Here is a 10,064-nt window from a genome sequence, read left to right as displayed (position 1 = left end):
TCTACCAGAGAGAGAGAGAGAGAGAGAGGTCACAGTCCTACCTTTTATTTTTATTTATTTATTTTTCTTCCAGAGTTATCACTGGGGCTTGGAGGTGGCACTATGATCCACTGTTCTGGCGGCCATTTTGTGCCCATTTTGTGGATAGGACAGAGAGAAGTTGAGAGGGAAGGGGAGATAGAGAAGGAGAGAGGAAGATAGACACCTGCAGACCTGCTTCACTACTTGTGAAGCGGACCCCCTGCATGTGGGGAGCCGGGGGCTCAAACCCAACAGGTAGGTAGATAAGTAGGTAAATGGCAGCTGCACAAAGATACATCTCCACACACCTACGCTAACAACAATCGCAGTATCAGTTGACAACTACTATTTTGAAACTTGCTTTTTCCCTCTTAGGAAGCCACAGAAACATATATTTTAGGTAAAATTGTTAAATTCCGGGGGTCGGGCGGTGGCACAGCGGGTTAAGCGCATGTGGCACAAAGCACAAGGACCAGTGTAAGGATCCCGGTTCGAGCCCCCGGCTCCCCACCTGCAAGGGAGTCGCTTCACAGGCGGTGAAGCAGGTCTGCAGGTGTCTATCTTTCTCTCCCCTTTTCTGTCTTCCCCTCCTCTCTCCATTTCTCTCTGTCCTATCCAACAACAAACAACATCAACAATGGCAATAATAATAACCACAACGAGGCTACAACAACAAGGGCAACAAAAGGGGGAAAAAATGGCCTCCAGGAGCGGTGGATTCATGGTGCAGGCACCGAGCCCAGCAATAACCCTGGAGGAAAAAAAAAATTGTTAAATTCCAACACACCTGGAGATATTCTGGCTTTCATAAAGAAGGAAAGAAATAAGTGTGAGGGTCTTGTGAGGGTCCTTGCACTTAGTACTGTGTGCGCTTAACCGAGTGCTTGGTGCCAGCACTGCGAATCCGCTGCTCCTGGAGGCCATTTTCCCCATTTTGTGGCCCTTGTTGTAGCTGGTATTGTTATTGTTGTTATTGGACAGGGCAGAGAGAAATCGAGAGAGGAGAGGAAGACAGAGAGAAGAGAAAGACACCTGCAGACCTACTTCACCGCTTGGGAAGCGATACCCCCTGCAGGTGAAGAAATATGCATTGTGAAGCTTGTGATCAAACCTTGTAGTAATTCTTCATTTGTGATCAAATAGTCTATAGGTCAACATGCGGCTCTGCATTGTGTTGCTCTGTGCTTGGGTTAATGATGACCTTGCCCTTCTCCCTGGGCAATGGGTATACGTACTTGCTTTCTCTCTCAATAAACGAGTTGCCCCACTGAGGCTCTCCCAGAGCCGACTGTCCTGTCTCTCTGCTCACTTCACCCTCGACATGCTGAGCTACCCCAGGACCTCTGGGAGCCGCTTTTGACCTCTGTCTCCCAACAGCCGGAGAGATGGGCGGACGCAGAGCAAGCCTGCAATGGTGCAGGCACCCAGCTCCAGCAATCACCCTGGAGGCAAAAAAATTTAAAAAATTAAAATTTAAAGATAAATAAGGGAGCCAGGCAGTGGTGCACCTAGTTAAGCACACACATTACCATGCACAAGGATCCAGGTTCAAGCCCTCGCTCCCTACCTGCAGAGGGGACACTTCACAAGGGGTGAAGCAAGTCTGCAGGTGTCTGTCTCTCTGCCTCTCTCCCTCTCTATCTCCTCCTCCCCTCTCAATTTCTCTCTGTCCTATCTCACAAAAATAAAAAGAAGAGAAAATAAAGACATGGAGATCAAGTGAACCCTGGAAGGTAATTGTCAGTGCCCCGATGCTTTCCTTCACACATGGTCTAACGCGTTTGTGGGGGTGCCTGTGTGTAACCCCCTTTCCCTCAGTAGGCAGGAAAGTAAATAAGTAGGTGAATGGCAGGTGTACATAGATATATGTTCACACACATGTATGTTAACAATAACGTCAATTTCCACTTCCTATTTTGAAACTTGCTTTTTACCTCTTAATAAGCCACAGAAACATATCTTAGGTAATTGTTAAATTCTAACACACACACACACACACACACACACACACACACACACACACACATATATGTTATTCAGGCTTTCATGGAGAAGGAAAGAAATAAAAAGCACATGTAAAAATACAAAGACAAACTGAGGAAGACGACCTCACAAAAATAAGCTGTGAGGGTGTACTAGGTCCTCAGCACCATTGCCATAAGCAATGTCCTAGTTAAAATAATAGTAAAATAAGAATAATAATATTGTGGTCTGGGAGGTGGCACAGTGGATAAAGCACTGGATTTATAAGCATGAAGTCCTAAGTTCAGTCCCCAGCAGCAGATGTACCAGAGTGATGCTCTGGTTCTCTCTCTCTCTTCCTATCTAATAAATAAATAAAATATTTTAAAATATTAATATTAATAAGATACTGGATAGAGTACTAAAAATTGTTTTCTTCCAATTCAAATTTTAAGAAGTCAGATAAACCTGGGGAAATTTCTTTTCTGTGTCTTTTTTTAAAATTTCTTTATTGGGGAATTAATGGTTGACACTCAACATTAAATATCACAGTTTGTACATGTGTAACATTTCCCAGTTTTCCACATAACAATCCACTCCCCACTAGGTCCTCCTCTGCCATCCTGTTCCAGGACCTGAGCCCTCCCCCCACCCCAGGGTCTTCTACTTGGGTGCAGTGCACCAAACCCAGTCCCAGTTCTGCTCAGTGTTTTTCCTTCTGATCTTGTTTTTTCAACTTCTGTCTATGAGTGAGATCATCCCATATTCATCCTTCTGTTTCTTTTATTTTTATTTATCTATTTATTTTTCTTTTGTTGCCCTTGTTGTTTTTCATTGTTGTTGTAGTTATTATTGTTGCTGTTATTGATGTTGTCATTCTTAGATAGGACAGAGAAAAATGGAGAGAGGAGGGGAAGACAGAGGGAGAGAAAGACAGACACCTGCAGACCTGCTTCGCCGCCTGTGAAGTGACTCCCCTGGGAAGCCAGGGGCCCAAACCGTGATCCTTATGCCTGTCCTTGCACTTGGCACCATATGTGCTTAACCTGCTGCGCTACCACCTGACTCCCTATCCTTCTGTTTCTGACTTATCTTACTTAACACGATTCCTTCCAGCTCTATCCAAGATGGGTGAAGAGGTGAAGTCACCATTTTTAATAGCTGAGTAGTATTCCATTATGTATATAGACCACAACTTATTCAGCCACTCATCTGTTGTTGGACACCTGGGTTGCTTCCAGGTTTTGGCTATTACAAATTGTGTTGCTATGAACATCAATCGCTATACACAGATCTATTTGGATGGGTGTGTTGGTTCCTTAGGATATATCCCCAGGAGAGGAACTGCAGGGCCATAGGGTAAGTCCACTTCTAGCCTTCTGAGAGTTCTCTAGACCTTTCTCTTTGTTTTTAAGAAAAAGAGAGAGAGGGAGAGAGAGAGGCCATAGCATGGCTATGTCATACATAATGCTAGGAATTGAACCTGAGGCCTCAGGCAAGCAAGACATACATTCTCCCCTCTAGGCCACATCTCTAGCCCCTCCCTTCCTTGGTGAACTTAGAAGAATGTCTTTCAAGCCATATATGTGTGTGTGTGTGTGTATATATATATATATATATAATATATATATATATATTATATATATATATTAAATGTGGATCCAGCCAGGATATCTTCCTATTGTCATGCAGCTCTAAGATTAATGTTTGCAAAGTCTAGCTTTGCTCTCTCTTTCAAAAAACTTTTTTATCTTATTAAGCTTTCTAATTTAACTTACTGACCCCAGTTTTTGCTCAATCCATTGCTAGGAACAAATCATTATGCTTTTCAAAAGCATTCCTTTAACTTCAGGTCAAACAAATGTGAAATAGGAAGAGGTTATAAATAGACCAAAATCTAGAACAACCATAACCCTGGTGGACTCCATCTACATTTTTCTAACTTTGAAACATGCTGGAGACAGAAAAGATACGGAGCTTTTCTTTTTCAGTCAGAGAAAAAAAAAAAGGGCAGGAATAAAATAATAATAATAATAAACCAAATGCCTCTTTTTCAATTCTGTAATCAACCTGCCAATCCAAAAAAAAAAAGAAGAAGAAGATAGTTCTGGGTACAGGGCCATCCAAGGAAATCCAACAAAAACAGTTTTTACTGCTTATTGAGAAGATTCTTATTGAGAAGATAATTCTTTGAGATTCCTCACTCCACAAAAAATGTTTTGTTTTTTTTTTATTCATAAAGAAAAACTTGACTGGGGGCCAGGCAGTGACACACCCAATAGGCTCATACAAGTTACAGCACACAAGACCCCAGTCCCCACCTGCTGAAGCAGGGCTGCAGGTATGTCTCTGTCTCTCTCCCTCTCTGTCTCCCCCCTCCCTATCAATTTCTGTCTCTATTCAATAAATAAATAAAAACAGAGGAGGCTAGGTGGTAATGCACCTGGTAGAGCACACGTGTTGCCATGCATAAGGATCCAGGTTAAATCCTCCAGCCTTTACCTGCAAAAGGAAAGAAGCTTCATGAGTGGTGAAGCAGTGCTGTGCGTGTCTCTCCCTCCCTCTTTCCCTCTCCCTCTCCCTCTCCCTCTCTCCTCCTTTCCTCTCAGTTTCTCTCTGTATCCAGAAGTAAATAAAAAATAAACAAGAAGAACTGGACTGAACTTATTTCCTAGGGGGAAGATTGTTCATACATCTTGTGGAAACTTGTCGATCACTCATGGGCCCAAACCCCCCCCCCCCCCATTTTTGTATGTAGTGGGAAGCAGAGATGTAGATCAGGTTGGGCCTGCAGTTGGCATATATCTTAGTTCTCTGGAACTGTCTGGTCTTGTCGGTTTCTCTAAGATGCCCAAGCTCCATGGACTCCCCTATGGATTGTTCAAAGGGAGGAGTTTATGGTGGCTGAAGGGAATGAAGCCAGAATGTTGTATGCTTTACATTGGGTTGTTCTAGCTCTCCCCCTGCCAAGAAAATTGGTTCAGTCCTGCTAGTTTTCGCGGCCTGCTTGTCCCCGTCCCAAGGAACCCCACCAGAGTTCCAGAGTGAGAGTTGGAGAGTGGTTGGAGCCACCGCAGGGGGAAAGAGGCAAGAGAGTTCTGTTTGGCGATTAGTTTGGGTTAGTTTATGAATCCTTGTTCCTGAATAAAGAAATACAGCTTCCCTGCCCAGCCGTGTGCCCTCGAGTCTCTGTTACCCGCCCGTGAAGCTAGCCCGGCCTGCTGAAGCTCCGAATATTAACAACACCAGAAGACGGAAAGAAGACTGAAGTCAGACTGGGATCCGGAGTTTAGACTCCACTCTGCTTATGGGAGGTTGAGTGGGTGACTCCAGTTCCTTCCCTCCCACTCCCCCCCCTTTCCTCCCACCCCTACATGATAACCTGTCCATCAACTCTGCAGGGTTAGTTTCTTTGGCCTTTGACTTTGAACCTGACCATTGATACTAGCTCCAATTCTACAAGTGAAGAGACCTCACCAATTTCTGGTTGTCCTTTGCTTTGTTGTGAGAAGAAGATGCTCTGGTTCATGCCACGCTTGTGAAGAAAAAGACACCTGTGAGGCAGAGGTGCCCACAGACCCACAGTGAGAAGCACAGCAGATCGGGGGCCTGGTGGTGGTGCACCTGCTTGAGTGCACACATTACAGTGTGAAAGGACCTGGGTTCAAACCCCTGGTCCCCAACCGCAGAGGGAAAGCTTTACAAGTGGTGAAGCAGTGCTACCAGTATTTCTCTGTCTTTCACTCTCTCTACATCCCCCTTCCTCTCAACTCTGACTGTCTTTATCCAATAAATAAAGACAATAAAATATTTTAAAAGATAAAATAAAACGAGGAGCACAGCAGATCCAACTAGAAGCAGAGCCTCCAGTCCAGGCCAGAGCAGCCCAGCCTCAGCACCTGCCAGCAGTCACTGTCCCTGACTGTTTCCTGATTGAAACCCGCCCGATGTTCCTTTTCATTGTTTCTTTTTCTTTGTTTGTGATTAATAGTGGGTTACAAGATTGTAGGATTACAGTGTATATAGTTCCACAGCACACCCACCATCAAGTTTCTGTGTCTGCCACCCTCCCATCTCCCAAAGGTAACCACCATAGTTCTCATAAGTCCTACAGTTTGCTTGCTCTGAACTTTTTTTTTGCAAGTTCATGCATATCAATCCTATAGATTTCACATATGAGTGAAAACATCTGGTAGTTGGCTTTCATCTTTACTTACTTTGCTAAGCATAATGACTTCCAATTGCATCTGTTATTGTCACAGAAGGCACAGTATTATCTTTTTTGATTGCAGAGTAGTATTCCATGGAATATACATCTCATATCTTCTTTTTTATTGTTATTGTTATTAATGTCATCGTTGTTGGATAGGACAGAGAGAAATGGAGAGAGGAGGGGAAGACAGAGAGGGGGAGAGAAAGACAGACACCTGCAGACCTGCTTCACTGCCTGTGAAGCGACTCCCCTGCAGGTGGGGAGCTGGGGGCTCGAACCGGGATCCTTACGTGATTCTTGCACTTTGCACCACGTGCACTTAACTTGCTATGCTACCGCCTGACTCCCCCATATCTTCTTTATCCATTAATCTGTTGATGGGCATTTAGGCTGCTTCCATTCTTTGGATATTGTGAGTAATGCAGCTATGAACATAGAGGTGCATGTCTTTTCTAATTAGTGTTTGAGTGTCCATGGACAAACGCCTGAGAGTGGCATTGCTGGACAAGAAGGTAATTCCACTGCTACTTGTGTAACGACTCTTTATACAGTGTCCCAGAGGGGCTGCCCAGTCTGCATTCCCACCAGCACTGAAGCAGAGTCCTTTTTCTCCACAGCCTCGCCAACACCTGCCATTCCTGTTTTCATGGTTTCTTATTTATCATTTACTTTTAGTGGGAGGTTAATGGTTTACACTACAGTTGTAGGCACATGGGAATAACTTTTCTCTCTCTCTCTTTCTTTCTTTCTTTCTTTCTTTCTTTCTTCTTTCTTTCTTTCTTTCTTTCGCCTCCAGGGTTATGGCTGGGGCTCGGTGCCTGCACTACGAATCCACTACGAGGCCATTTTTCCCATTTTTGTTGCCCTTATTTTTACCCTTGTTATTGTCATTATTATTATTGTCATTGCTGTTGTTGTTGGATAGGACAGAGAGAAATGGAGAGAGGAGGGGAAGGCAGAGAGGGGGAGAGAAAGACAGACACCTGCAGACCTGCTTCACCGCTTATGAAGCGACCCCCTCCCCAGCAGGTAGAGAGCTGGGGGCTCCAACCGCTGGTGCTTGGTGCTTCTCGCGGTGTGCGTTTAACCTAGTGCATTACCGCCCGACCCCGAGAACAATTTCTTATCTCTCCATGATAGGCGACTGCAAAACACTCCCACCCCCAGCTGAGGTCTTCGTGGTCATCATGCACCAGGACCTGAAAGCCCCGCTCCACCAGCCCCTCTCCCTGCCCTCCTTCCCCAGAGGCCTTTGGAGCAATAACCAAACCAGCCCAAGTTTTACTTTGTTTCCCTTTTCGGTTCTTGTTTTGTAAGTTCTGCCCACAAGTGCTGCCACCTGAGAAATCTGGGATGGTTTTTGTTCCTTACCACCTGAGGGAACTTAACCAATAGCCCACTAGAGCTCCAGACACCTCTAGATCCATGGAGCAGCTGCTGACAGCTCATTCCTGGGTAGGTGGAACGAATGAATGAAGGCACGAATGGATACATGAATGTAGATGGGAGCAAAGAGATCCATGAATGCATGGACACATACATTAGCATGTGCAAGCATGAATGAATGAATGAGCACATGCACAGATACAAACAGGGGTAAAGGAGGATTGAGTAAGGATGGGATGTAATGAAGAAACGTCTGGAAAGGCAGAACTGTGGCTTAATTCAATGGCTCGTTGCCGAGTGTGAGGTCTAAGCTTAGCATTAATGCCATCAGAATTATCTCCGTAGCTTGTTAAAGCTCCTATTTCTGGATCCCACCAACAGAGTTTCTGAGTCAGGAGGGCTGGGGCAGGGCCTGAGAACATACATTTCTTTTTTTCTTTTTTTCTGCCTCCAGGGTTATCGTTGGAGCTCAGTGACTACACTACGAAGTCACTGCTCCTGTGGCCATTTTTTCTTTTCTTTTTTTTTTTTTTTAATATTTTATTTTATTTATTTATTCCCTTTTGTTGCCCTTGTTGTTTTATTGTTGTAGTTATTATTGTTGTTGTCGTCGTTGTTGGATAGAACAGAGAGAAACGGAGAGAGGACGGGAAGACAGAGAGGGGGAGAGAAAGATAGACACCTGCAGACCTGCTTCACCGCCTGTGAAGCGACTCCCCTGCAGGTGGGGAGCCGGGGTTCGAACTGGGATCCTTACGCCGGTCCTTGTGCTTTGCGCCACCTGCGCTTAACCCGCTGCGCTACAGCCCGACTCCCTTTTCTTTTCTTTTTGATAAGACAGAGAGAAGTTGAGAGAGGAGGGGAACATAGAGAAGGTGAGAGAAAGATAGACACCTGCAGAGCTGCTTCATTTGTGAAGGAACCCCTCTGCAGATGGGGAGCTGGGGGCTTGAACCGGGATCCTTGTGCTTTGTACTATACGTGCTTAACCTGGTGTGCCACTGCCCAGCCCCCATGCATTTATTTTTTAAAATTGTGTTCGTGACTTAATATTGATTTATAAAATTATAAGATAACGGGTATAATTCCACACTGTTCCCACCACCGGAGTTCTGTATCCCCATTACCTCCACTGGAAACTGCAGTAGTTTCTCCACAGTCAAAGATATGGTTTTTTTTTTTTTTCTTTATTGGGGGATTAATGTCTTACAGTCAACAGTGAATACAGTAGTTTGTACATGCATAACATTTCCCAGTTTTCCACATAACAATACAACCCCCACTAGGTCCTCTGGACTATTATTTCTATAACTATCTCTCTTTATATATATGATTTTTTTAAAAAGATTTTTATTTATTTATTAATGACAAAGATAGGAGAGAGAGAGAGAACCAGACATCACTCTGGTACATGTGCTGCTGGGGATTAAACTCAGGACCTCATGCTTGAGAATCTAGTGCCTTAGCCACTGTGCCACCTCCCAAACCATATATACAAATTTTTTTAACAGAGCACTATTTAGCTCTATCTTATGATGATGCTAGGGATTGAACCTGGGACCTCAAAGCTTCAGGCATGAAGTTGTTTTTGCATAACTATTATGCTGTCTCCCCAGCCCTACTTGCCCATTTCCCCCATGATCCGGTCTTCTATTTCTTCCTAAGTCACACCGACACTTGTGAGCACTTCCAGATGTTCCTCCTTTTTTCCTCTTCTCTCTTTGGGTCCTGATGGAGCTGGAGTTCAGAGTCCTCTGGCACACGCACTTCTATCACGCTGCCACTAGACTAAGGAACGCCCAGAGGCACTGGAGATTCAAGGGGCAGGTAGCTAAGAAAACCAACACTTGACCTGAGGGCACTTTTCTGTTATCAATCCAGGTAGCAGTTTTCAGAGAAATGGTAAGTTTACAGATTTCCTGTCCTCTGGGAAAGATTCACACGCCCTCACCCCATGGCTGCCCCCTGGGAATGTGCCACTGTCAAAAGGGGTGTAAATCTTTCCGCAGGTAGGGTGGGGGCCACCATCTTTAAAGCTGGCATCTCTCAGCCCTGAGAGCTCAGAAGCCTGCACTGCCAGCCTACACCCTGCTCAGGGCAAAGGCACCAGGAGCAGTAAAAACAGACTTCCATGGGTAGCTTTGGGAACAGAAACTCAAAGGAATCAGAACCACGCTGCAGGTGAGGAAGTCCATCTCTTGTGGGCCAAGCCTGGCAAGCAAGAGCTTGAGAGCTCCCCCACATGGATGTTTTAATATTTTCATTCTGTCCCCTCTTTGTGGCTCTACTTCCTGAGTCCTGGACTAGATTGGTTGTGACTGTGTGGATTTTCTGGGGCTTCTGGCAACAAATGACCACAGACCAGGTGGCCTAAGACAGCTGAGAGGTGTTGTGTCACACTCCTGGAGATGAGAAGTGTGACATCAAGGTGTGAGCAGGGCCGGACTCCCCTGAAGCCTTGCTCACTCTCCCTCTGATCATC

Source organism: Erinaceus europaeus, chromosome 5, assembly GCF_950295315.1.
Source record: "Erinaceus europaeus chromosome 5, mEriEur2.1, whole genome shotgun sequence".
Taxonomy (NCBI): Eukaryota; Metazoa; Chordata; class Mammalia; order Eulipotyphla; family Erinaceidae; genus Erinaceus; species Erinaceus europaeus.
The sequence above is the reverse complement of the archived record's forward strand: the minus strand, read 5'-3'. Positions refer to the sequence as shown.